Source organism: Felis catus, chromosome F2 (genome assembly GCF_018350175.1).
Source record: "Felis catus isolate Fca126 chromosome F2, F.catus_Fca126_mat1.0, whole genome shotgun sequence".
Taxonomy (NCBI): Eukaryota; Metazoa; Chordata; class Mammalia; order Carnivora; family Felidae; genus Felis; species Felis catus.
In genome coordinates, this window is record NC_058385.1 from 36545096 (window position 1) to 36557574 (window position 12479).

Here is a 12479-nt window from a genome sequence, read left to right on the forward strand (position 1 = left end):
AGCAGGGGAGGACTGACCATAACAGCTGCAAAGTAATCTGGGGGTTCAGCTCTCACTGATAACATGAGAACAGACTACTCATTGTTTTTCTTACTCCATCCTACCATTTCTCAAAAGTTCTGAATAAATATGTTTTTTTAGTAACTAGAGGCTTTCTCTTCAAGATCAGTAAGTGTCTTTGGTTTCTTTATATTAGAGTATAACAATCAAATGGAATATTGACTTTTTATCATAGTCATTAACACAGGTTACGATACTTTTCAAGGATAGGTTCAAATTCTGGATTTTACAAATATTAACATATTTGAGCACATAAAATCTCAGTGTCAACATCCTGTTTTATAAAATAGAGGTAATAATATCTCAACGAGTGGTTAAAGGATACCTTTTATAAGAGGCTCTAACCAAGAGTCATACACACATAACCTGATATCATGTTAAAGATCTTATTTAATTTAGTATTGAGAGAACCAGTTAGATACTTTATCTAAGAGGAATTAAAAAAGCAGACACACACATGAATATGCAAATAGATGAAAAATGAGTCTACCCAGATTGACTAAATGTGGTTGTTTTCCATATCTACAGGCAAGAATAATTTGCATTAACACCACCTTCTTAAGACTTACAGAATTGAAAAAGACAAAAGGTGCAGACACACCCAAATGAATGATATTAATCAACCACTCACCTCGTTTTACCCATTTTAAAGTCTCTCACAATTTTTCCTGATAGGGTCATTTTGATAATTAAATTAGATGATATATAAAAACCATTAAGCACAGTGCCTGGAAGACAGAAAATGCTATAAAAAAAAAAGTGTTGACTCTTAAATTTGCTGTCACTCTTAAAAAAGCACTAGATTGAAACAGAAAATGGTGGGGAGTGGAGCATTTTCAACCTACAAAAATACCACAATCATGCAGTTCAAATTATTTTAATAATTATGGTCATTTAGCAGCAAGAAAACTGGTTCTAATATCAAAAAATTTTAAAAGAGGTAAAACAATTGTATGTATATTGTGAAGAGAATGTTCTTAGAACTAAAAGATTTCAGATTCTGAACTTTTGATGACCTGCTTGCTGCTCTCGCTGACTCCTGGGGGTCAGACAGAGCTGACTTTGCTAAGCAAAGGTATACTACTTAAGGCTTTATGGCATCCTTTCCCCAAATGATAAACAAGAGTTCCCAGGTTAAATCATCAGAGAATGATAAGTAACAAAGAGGTTTTTTTATGTTTGGGTGTTCTCAGAGGTTTAACCACCACAAAAATAAAAAAAAAAAAAAAAAGGATTTCAGCATTTATTTAACTTTGGCCTTTATTCATCAAGCCCTTCCTCTATTGTTCCAAGGAACATCATTGGGGAAAACAATACAAATGTTGGGCTACACACCCCTAGATCATCTCTCACTCTAGATAACTAAACTAAGTCCAGTGTTTTATTAGGAGACATCTTACTGCCTAGATATAACGAGAGGTCATCAACCGTATTTTCTACAGCCTTCAAAATGGTAGTCTCTTCTATCAAAGTGTATCCAGAGTCTACTGACCTCTATTTCCAAAACTCCTACTCTATCTAAAGCACAGCATCTCTTCCTGGACCCTAGCAAGGTTGCAACTCGCCTTTGTGATTTTTATTTGTGGCCCTGTATGGTCTATGTTCCCTACAGTAGCCAGAGTGATCCTTTTTAAATTTTACATCAAATTGTGTCAGTTTGCTATTAAAAATCCTCAAATAGAACTCAACTTTTGCCTTGAAATAGAAGTTCCTACATGATCTCACTCCAATCGCGTCTCCGATTATATTCAAATATATATACCTTACTATTTCTAATCACACTGACCCCTGCAAGTTCGTGTCTTAGGGTCTTGGCCCCATACTGCTCTCTGCCTGATAGCCATAGGATTCATTCTCACTTTAGAAAACTCTTTCAGTACCACCTTACATAAAATAGATCCTGTACTTTCTATCCCTTACCCTTCTTGATTCTTCCTTATAGCATTTGTCACTTGACATTTTTAAGTTTTCAGTTATCCATTTCAGTTATCTAGAATGTGTGGTCCATGGCTGCATGTTTTGTTCCATACTACATCCCCGGCTGGCATAAAATAGGAGCTCAAGAACAGTTTTAGTATGAACTGAGTGAATAAACAGATAAAAAAAGGGGGGGGGGGAGAAAAAAGGACTAAAAATACACGAGTCCCAGAAATCTTTTTAAAATAAGTACTCATTGGGGCGCCTGGGTGGCTCAGTCGGTTAAGCGTCTGACTTCAGCTCAGGGCACGATCTCGCGGTCCGTGAGCTCGAGCCCTGCATCGGGCTCTGGGCTGATGGCTCAGAGCCTGGAGCCTGCTTCCGATTCTGTGTCTCCCTCTCTCTCTGCCCCTCCCCCGTTCATGCTCTGTCTCTCTCTGTCTCAAAAATAAATAAACGTTAAAAAAAATTTTTTTAAATAAAATAAGTACTCATCATTTGTAAATATATTTTTCCATCATTGCTTATGCAACTAAAGCATCTGGCCACTTGTAGTGTAACCAATAGAGACTTTGGCCTTAACTATGTCTGTTGGAATGTGTCGAGAAAAGAAGGACTCTGAAATTCCTAGAAGTAGAGTAACCAATACTTTCTTATATTTACCCATTTATTTCAACATGATTTATGAATATGGACATATCATATAAGGAAGTAGGAAAAATGCAAACATTGATGCTAGGAGTCAAGGGATGTAAGATATTTCACTGTTATAGCTAATAATAAATACAATTTTTGGACAAAAATAAAATTTCAAGTCTACTGATACACATGAGTAATTTTAGTGTTAGATGGTTGCAAATAACAAAAGATCAAAATGATAATTGAAATATTTATTTTAAATCTTAGCCTGACAAGACTTATGAAAAAAAATTCTCTTTTGGTATCCCACCAGCATAGCCTTGAATGACATTATTTCCTTTGACATTCTTAAATTTACTGCCCAAATGGTGATTGCATAATTGATTGCTTCATCTTTCATTTTCAATTCTAAGGTCATAAGCTATGCCTAATGCTCTCTGTGCAGTCCCAAGCACTAAAGTAGTACTTATATTCATGGTAAGTCTGCTGCTCTGAGGTGATATAGAAAAGACTATGACAACAAAGTCATTTGTTGTATTTTCCAATGTATTACCTTGAAACTGTCAATATTCAACATGACTAAAATGGAGATGGGTAATGGTAAAAATAAACAAAACATACACACAGACAACCACTGTGATCTAAGTCAGTTTCAGAGACCTCTCTGTTGCTAATACTTGGATCTCTAACTGCTTAAACCTAGAAGGGTAATTAAGAATAACAAGCCACTAAAAAGCACTGAAGTTCCTACTCCGCTAAGGTGGAGACTCGAATACTTCTGATCCATTTCACAGATACATATAAAATGAGAAATTTTAAACAGACTTATATAAGTCAAGGGACATGTATTATCAATATCTGTGAACAAAAGAAGTACTGAATGTCTGCTTCGAGCTCCACATGGTTTTAGATGGTAGGAAAAATAGAAAATTTGAGATAATACCTGACTTAATGACAATACTTTGTGTACTGAAGAAAAGAATGATATGTTAAATATGCAAGTGAGAATTCTGTTTGAATATAGCTTTTAATCCCTGCAGACACCCTAAGAGATAAATACTATTATCTTATTTTGAAACTTCTAAAAATGGAAGCTCATACAGTTCGAATGGCTCCAAAAGTAACACAACTTATGATAGTTTAAAACAAGAGCCAGTTTCTTCTAGCTACAAAGTTCTTACTTTCAACCCCTACCTGTATTTTCTTCTTGGAGAATAATTGATTTACTACATCTTGCAATGTACTTCATAGTTGCCTTCCCTGGAGATCCCCCTAAGTTTCCATTTTAACCTACCTTATTCAGTTACGATGATGCAATTAAATGAAATTACTTATAGAAGTTTCTCAACAGATAGAAATATTCACTACATATGTCAGTCCCATTGTATTCTACCTTTAAGAAGTTTAAAAGCTGGTTGATTATGAGATTCACACCATTGAGGCTAAAATGAAAAAAGGTAGCAGCTATTGATATCAAGAAAATATCAATAATCAGTAGGGGATTCTGGAGAGAGTGATTCCTCGTGTGCATTGTGTTACACAGATCAAAGAGGGATCAAGCAGGCAAGGGCAATAGCCACCAATAGGAATGGGGTTTCCAGGTCACAATCCTCCTATTCCTTACATATGTCATTTCTGAAATTTTAATAAATTTTCATTATTTTCCTGGTACATTTTTAAATATTTTTCTTCAGATCATTTAGACTTGCACCCACTTGCACATACAATTGTGTTACGTATGCAAAATTTATTATTCTGACAGTGAATTAAAAACTGTAACTGAACTAAGATAAAGTTACGGCTACCAATTCCTTTCTTATTTACCTTACAAGTGTATCCAGAAACTTTGTCTTATTTAAGTGCCACACAGTCTATACATTATTCAGTAGTTCCAAATGTCAAAGCCATGACAAGCCATGAATTCATTATATGATCATTATTGATCATTGGCACAGTTACTTATAGTTTTAGTGAGGGCTGTAAATTCACAATTGATTTCCTACATAGAAAATTTAGTGAATTTAGCATTTTTATTATTGTAAAATGATTTGTTAATAATACTAAAATGTTGCCTATTTTTTAAATGGTCATCTTTCTTCCACAATTATCTAGATGCCATACTTTTGTGTTTTTGTTTAATGATAATCTTTGTCAATGCTTGATCTATGAAAGACACAGATTTTGTCACAATTATAATTTTTTAAATTTCTCTTTAACGTTTATTTATTTTTGAGAGAGAGACAGAGTGTGAGCAGGGAAGGGGCAGAGAGAGATGGAGACACAGAATCTGAAGCAGGCTCCAGGCTCTGAGCTGTCAGCACAGAGCCTAACGCGGGGCTCAAACTCACAGTGAGATTATGACCTGAGCTGAAGTTGGATGCTTAACCGACTGAGCCACCCAGGTGCCCCAGCACAATTCAAATTTTTTAAAGTGTTGGTGGTCATATGCATAGACAAAGAATAAGGAGAAACATCTGGGCTGATAAATAGATAAAAGATTTATTGGGTGAGCAAGGATGCTGGACAAAATATGCTTAAAGGGAAAGTGGGTAGGAAAGGAGGACCTCAGTATAAAGCTCCCAAATATATTTACTGCCTTGTCAAGTAACTGTCAAAAGGGCATTGAAGGCACTAAGAATAGAAAAATACAAATTTCATTAACTGAACAATTTTATATAAGTCACATTGATTATAGTCTATGGATGATAGAGATCTGCCATTCGGAGTGTATTTATACTATGGTCAACCCAGTGACTTCCCTTAATATTTAGTTTTATTATAATAAGCCCAGTACATTTATTTTCTAAGAGTTTAGCCAGAAAATTAACCCAACATTTTAATATGAAACCAGTTTTAAAATTAATAAATTTATTGCCAGGTTGATCAAAAACATGAGAGGGAAAATACAAATTACCAACACCAGGAATGAAAAAAGACAAAAAAAAAAAAAAAAAGGTACTACAGAGTATAAAATAACCATAAACCCATGTCAAGAATTATAGCCAGAAATCCAGTAACTTGGATGAAATTTGAAAAGTTCTTAAGAAAACACACAGAATCAAATAAAAATATAAATAGTTCACATATATTAAAAATGATTTTCATAATCAAAAATATTCCCAACAAAGCAAATTCTAGGAACAGATATTTCACTGGTACACTTATACATTCAGTTATCTCATAAAGAAATCATGCCAATCTCTCAAAACTGATCATAGTCTTTCAGAAAATAAATGAACAAAATTTCCTAACTTACTTTATAAGATTAGCATAATCATGTTACCAAAATATGACACATTTAAAAATTAGAGACTAGCTTCTTTCATGAACATAAGCTATAAAAATCTTATAGAAAATGTTAGCCAATTAAATTTTGCAGAATATAAAAAGGATCCTACATTATAATGAAACAGATTTTAATTCAAATTTAACATTAGAAAAGTGAATTCATGCTAAACATCCTATCAACAAGATGAAGGGAAATAAACACATGATTATCTCATTGGATCAAGTAATAGTATTTGACAGTCCCTACCTATGACAAAATCATTCATCAAACCAGGGATAAAATGGAACTACTTCATTGTGATAAAGCTCATCTATGAAAAAAGTATAGTCAATACTATACTTACTGGTTAAATACTAGAAATAGCAAAAATACAAGATGTCTAATCTCTTCATTAACACTCGACATCACATCATTTCAGTAAAGAATTTAAAATAAAAGTATGAAGACTTGGAAAACAAAATGTAGATGCTGGGATATGGAGATTGAAACAATAACAATCACAACAAAACACTAGCACTAATAAGTGAATTTAGCTTAGTAGAGACATTGGACTTCCATGCATACTCAGCAGTAATGATGAACTTCTCCTCCCTCCCCACTGGAATAATCTCAGAGGAAACTTGGTGACAGGTTAAAATTAACCACACTCAGCAGTAAAAAAAAGTCATGCCCCAGTCTGTCAGTTGATGTTCCATTGGGAAAATAATGAGGTACAAATGTCACTTTCAGCCAGAGAGCTAGTAGAAAACCCAAATTCACACCATCTCCCAGCAATGAGGGGTATATCCTCTTGGGTGTTACTGGAGGCCAAGTAGAAAATCTGGAATTGTATGCTCAATAAAGAATGGGCTAGGGGCTTCTGGGTGGATCAGTCAGCAAAGTATCCAACTCTTTTGGCTCATATCAAGATCTCACAGTTCATGAGACCAAATTCCTTGTTGGTCTCCATGCTGGGCTCCAAGAACCAGAACCAAAAAGATAACAGATTTATTGAAGAACACTGTCAATAGATGCCAATTTAAATATGACAGATGTTAGAATTATCTGACAAGGACTTTAAGAAAGGATCACAGAATATCTCCAGAAACAACCACAAAACGAGTAATAAAATGGCAATAAAACATGTCAATAATTACTTCAAACATAAAAGGATTAAACGCTGCAATTAAAGGACATAGAGTGGATTAAAAAACAAGACCTACCTATATGCTACCTACAAGAGACTCATTTTAGACCTAAAAACACCTTCAGACTTAAAGTGAGGGCATGGAGAAACAGTTAACATGAAAATGGATGTCTAGAGAAAGCCAGAGTAGCAAAACTTATTGGACAAAATAAGCTTTAAAACACAGACGAACAAGAGACCAAGGAAACTATAGGGTTCCTTGGAGGTTCAGTTGGTTAAGTGTCTGACTCTTGATCTCAGCTCAGGTCATGATTCCATGGTTTGTGAGATCAAGCTTCATGTCAAGCTCTGCACTAACAGCATGAAGCCTGCTTGGGATTCTCTCCTTCTTCATCTCTCTCTGCTCTTCCCTTGCTCATGTGGAGCCTCTTTCAAAATAAATAAACTTAAAAATGGACACCATATAATGATAAAGGGGACAATCCAACAAGAAAATAGTACAATTGTAAATATTTATGTGTCCAACACATGAACACGCAAATATATAAAACAATCAATAACAAACACAAAGGAACTCATTGATAATAACAGTAATAATAGGGGAATTTAACAATCATTTATACCAAAGGAAAGTTATCTAAACATAAAGTCAAAAGGGAAGAAATTGCTTTGAATGACTGGACCAGATGGACTTAACAGATATTTTCATCCTAAAAAAATAGAATGTACATTCTTTTCATGTGCATGTGGAGATTCTACAGAATAGATTACATATTAGGTCACAAAACAGTCCTCAAAAATAAGAAAACATTGAAGTCATACCATGCACCTTTTCTGACCACAATACTATGAAACTAGAAGCCAACCACAAGAAAAAATCTGGAAAGACCACAAATACATGGAGATTAAACAATATGCTAATCAACAATGAATAGGTAAGCAAGGAAATCCAAGAATAAATTTTAAAAAATACATGGAAACAAATGACAATCCAACAATCCAAAACCTTTGGGAGGCAATACAAGTGGTCCTAAGTGGGAAGTATATAGCAATACAGGCCTACTTCAAGAAGAAAAAGCTGAAATAAACAAACTAACTTTACACTTAAAGGAGCTAGAAAAAGAACAACAGATGAAGCCTAAAGCCAGCAGAAGTAAGGAAATAATAAATATTAAAGCAGAAATAAGTGATAGAGAAACTAAAAAAATAATAATAGACCAGACCAATAAAACCAGGAGCTGGTTCTTTGAAAAAATTAATATAATTGATAAACCCCTAGCCAGATTTATCTAAAAGAAAGGATAAAATTCACAAAATAAATAAAATCACAAATGAGAGAGTAGAAATAACAACCAACACCACAGGAAAACAAACAATTATAAGAGGATATTATAAAAAATTTTATGCCAACAAATTGGACAATCTGAAAGAAGTGGGTAAATTCCCAGAAGCATATAAACTAATAAAACTGCAACAGGAAGAAACAGAAAACTTGAACAGATGAATAACCAACAAAGGATGTGAGCTGGTAATCAGAAAGCTCCCAACAAACAAAAGCCCAGGACCAAATGTCTTCACAAGCAACTAACAAACACTTAAAAAACAGTTAAGATCTATTCTTCTCAAAATATTGCAAAATAGAAGAGAAAGAAATACTTCCAAATACATGCAATGAAGCAAGTATCACCCTGATACCAAAACCAAATAAATGTACCAGTGAAAAAGAGAACTACAGGCCAATATCCCTAATGAACACAGATGCAAAAAATCTTAGTAAAATACTAACTAGTGAACAGAATTCAGCAATACATTTAAAAAATCATTCACCATGATCAAGTGGGATTTATTCTTGGGTTGCAAGGGTGGTTCAATATTCACAAATCAAATCAACATGATGCATCACATAAATAAAAGAAAGGGTAAGAACTTTAAGATCATTTCAATAGACAAAGAAAAAGCATTTGACAAAGTACAACATCCATTCATGATAAAAACCCTCAACCAAGTAGGTTTAGAGAGAACATACTTCAATATAATAAAGACCATATTTGAAAAATGAACATGTAATATCATCCTTAATGGAGTAAAAACTGAGAGCATTCCCTCTACAGTCAGGAAAAAGAAAGGAATGTCCGCTCTCACCACTTTTATTCAACATAGTACTAGAAGTCCTAGCTATAATAATCAGACAACAAAAAGAAATAAAAGGCATCCAAATAAGCCAGGAAGAAGTCAAACTTCCACTATCTGCAGATGACACAACACTATATAGAGAAAACCCAAAAATCTCCACTCAAAAACTGCTAGAACTGATAAATGAAGTTACTAAAGTCACAGAGTACAATTTCAACATACAGAAATCTGTTGCATTTCTATTCACTAGTAATGAAGCAGCAGAAAGAAATTAAGCAATCAATCCCATTTACAAATGGACCAAAAACCATAAGATAACTAGGAATAAACCTAATCAAAGAGGTAAAAGACCTGTAATGTGGAAACTATAAAAACCAATGAAAGAAATTGAAGGGGACACAAAAAATGCAAAGGTATCCCATGCTCATGGACTGGAATAACAAATATTGTTAAAATTTCTATACTTCCCAAAACAATCTATACATTTACAGCAGTCTTAATAAAAATGCCAACAGCATTTTTCACAGAACTGAAACGAAAAAAGTCTTTAAATTTGTATGCAACTACAAGACCCCAAATAGCAAAAGCAACCTTGAAAAAGAAAAACAAAGCTTGTGGTATCACAATTCCAGAATTCAAGTTATACCACAAAGCTGTGGTGATCAAAACAGTATGGTACTGGCTAAATAAATAAATAAACAAAACAAACACATAGATCATCAGAACAGAAAAGAAAGCCCAGAAGTAAACCCACAATTATATTGTCAATTAATCTTTGACAGAGAAGGAAATAATATCCAATGGGAAGAAGAAAGTCTCTTCAACAAGTGGTGCTGGGAAAACTGGACAGCAACATTCAAAAGAATGAAACTGGATCAGTTTCTTATACTATACACAAGAACAAATTCAAAATGGATAAAAGACCTTAATGTGAGACCTGAAGCCATAAGAATTAGAAGAGAACACAGGCAGTGACTTTTCTATCAGCCATAGCAACTTGTTTTTAGATAGGTCTCCTGAGGCAAGGGAAACAAAAACAAAAATAAACTATTGAAACCTCATGATAATAAAAAGCTTATACACAGTGAAGAAAACCATCAACAACTCTAAAAGGCAACCTACAGAATGGGAGAAGATATTTGAAAATGACCTATCTGATGAAAGGATAGTATTCAAAATATACAAAGAACTGCTACAATTCAACACCACATAACTGAATAATCCAATTTAAAATTCAAAAGACCTAGGCCTTTTTCTAAAGAAGACATATAGATAAGATGCTCAACATCACTGATACTCAGGGAAATGTAAATCAAAACTACAATAAGAGATCACCTCACACCTGTCATAACAGCTAACATAAACAACACAAGAAACAACAGGTGTTGGTGAGGATGTGGCAAAGGGGAAACTCTCTTGCACTGTTGGTAGAAATGCAAACTGGCACAACCCCTCTTGAAAAGAGTATGGAGTTTTCTCAAAAAGTTAAAAATAGAGCTACCCTACAATCCAGCAATTGCACTACTAGGTATTTACCCAAAGAAAATAAAAACACTAAGTCAAAGGGATACATGCACCCCAATGTTTATAGCAGCATTATCTACAACAGCCAAATTATGGAAGCAGCCCAAGTCTTCATCAATATATAAATGGATAAAGAAGATGTGATATGTATGTACAATGGAATATTACTCAGCAACAATATGGATGGAACTACAAAGTATTATGCTAAGTGAAGTAAGTCACTCAGAGAAAGACAAATACCATATGATTTCACCAATATGTAAAATTTTTAAAATGAAACAGGTGAGCAAAGGGAAAAAAGGGGAGTGGCAAACAAAGAAACAGACTCTTAATTATAGAGAACAAACTGATGGTTACCAGAGGGGAGGGGATGGGGAGAAAGGGTTAAATAGGTGATGAGGATTAAGGAAGGCACTTGTGATGAGTACCAGGCATTGTAAAAAAGTGTTGAATCACTATATTGTATACCTGTAATGAGTATCACACTGTATATTAACTAAATGGAATGTATTTTTTAATGTTTATTTATTTATTTTGAGAGAGAACATGCACTCGTGCACAATTGGCAAAGAGAGATGCAGATAGAACCCCAAGCAGGCTCCACACTGTCATTACAGAATCTGATGCAGGGCTCAAACTCATGAACAATGAGATCATGATCTGAGCTGAAATCAAGAGATGCTGAGCCAACTGCACCACCCAGGTGCTCCTGTTAACTAAATGGAATTTAAATTCTAAAAAAAGAGAGAGAGAATATAAAGATTGAACTAAATGAAAATACACAGCTAATTCGGTAGAGTGATATTTATAGCATTTAAATGTACACATAAGAGAAAAATCTCAAATCAGTAAACTAACCTCCTACAATAAGAATCAAAGAAAGAAAAATCTAAACAAAACCTCAAAACAAGCAGAGGTAATGAAATAACAACAACAATAAATCAATGAAATAGAAAATAGAAAAAACAGGAAAAAATCAATGGTGAAGAGTTGGCTTTTTGAAAAGATAAAATTGGCCAACCTTTAGAAAGACTGATAAAGGAAAATAAACATCAATGGCAATAAAATGAAACAGAGATTCACTATAGACTATAGATTTCAGAAAGATAGTAAAAGAAGCTGTTACAACACAACCCTAAACACATACATTTGACAACTTAGGCAAGATAGACTTATTCTTTGACAAAAACTACTACAAGTCAGTCAATTTAAGCTGATAATAACTATTAAGGAAAATGAATTTATAATTTAAGAACTACCTCTCCACTTTATTTTCCAGGCTAAGAATTGTTCTCTAGAGAATTCTTCCAGATGTTTCAATAAGGATTAACACCAGTTGTACACAACTCCTCCTAGAAAATAGAAGAGGAAACACTTCCTAATTCATCTAATGAAGTGAATATTATCATGAAACTAAAACCAGAGGTAGTTCAAAGACAAATATAGCTAGAGAGCAATATCCTTCATGTATATACAAAAATCCTTAAAAGATATTAGCAAATTGACGTCTGAAATATATAAAAAGAAGTATACCCCATGATCAAATGCGCTTATTCCAGGGATACAAGTTTGTTTCTGTATTAAAAAGTCAATTTAATCCATCATATAAACAGGTTAAAAAACAAAAATTAAAAAGTGAAGTAATCAGATTTAGCAATATGAGTTATTACCAACTTCAGTACCCCTCACAAGATGACCAAATAGCAACTCTTCGTAGATGAGAAACCATTGTGAAAATTCCACAACCTGAAAGTTAAGTTGGACTTAATCAAAAGGGACTGCAGTAGAAGG

At 33.9% G+C, this 12479-nt stretch overlaps 1 long non-coding RNA gene across 1 annotated transcript in view; it reads right to left on the reverse strand.

Moving 5' to 3' along the window:
* Positions 1–12042, reverse strand: part of LOC123383212 — a 109536-nt gene extending 97494 nt beyond the window's left edge. The window contains exon 1 of the long non-coding RNA XR_006592719.1: positions 11948–12042. This is a non-coding gene — a long non-coding RNA (uncharacterized LOC123383212). The remainder of the gene's footprint in view (positions 1–11947) is intronic.
* Positions 12043–12479: the final 437 nt, after the last annotated feature.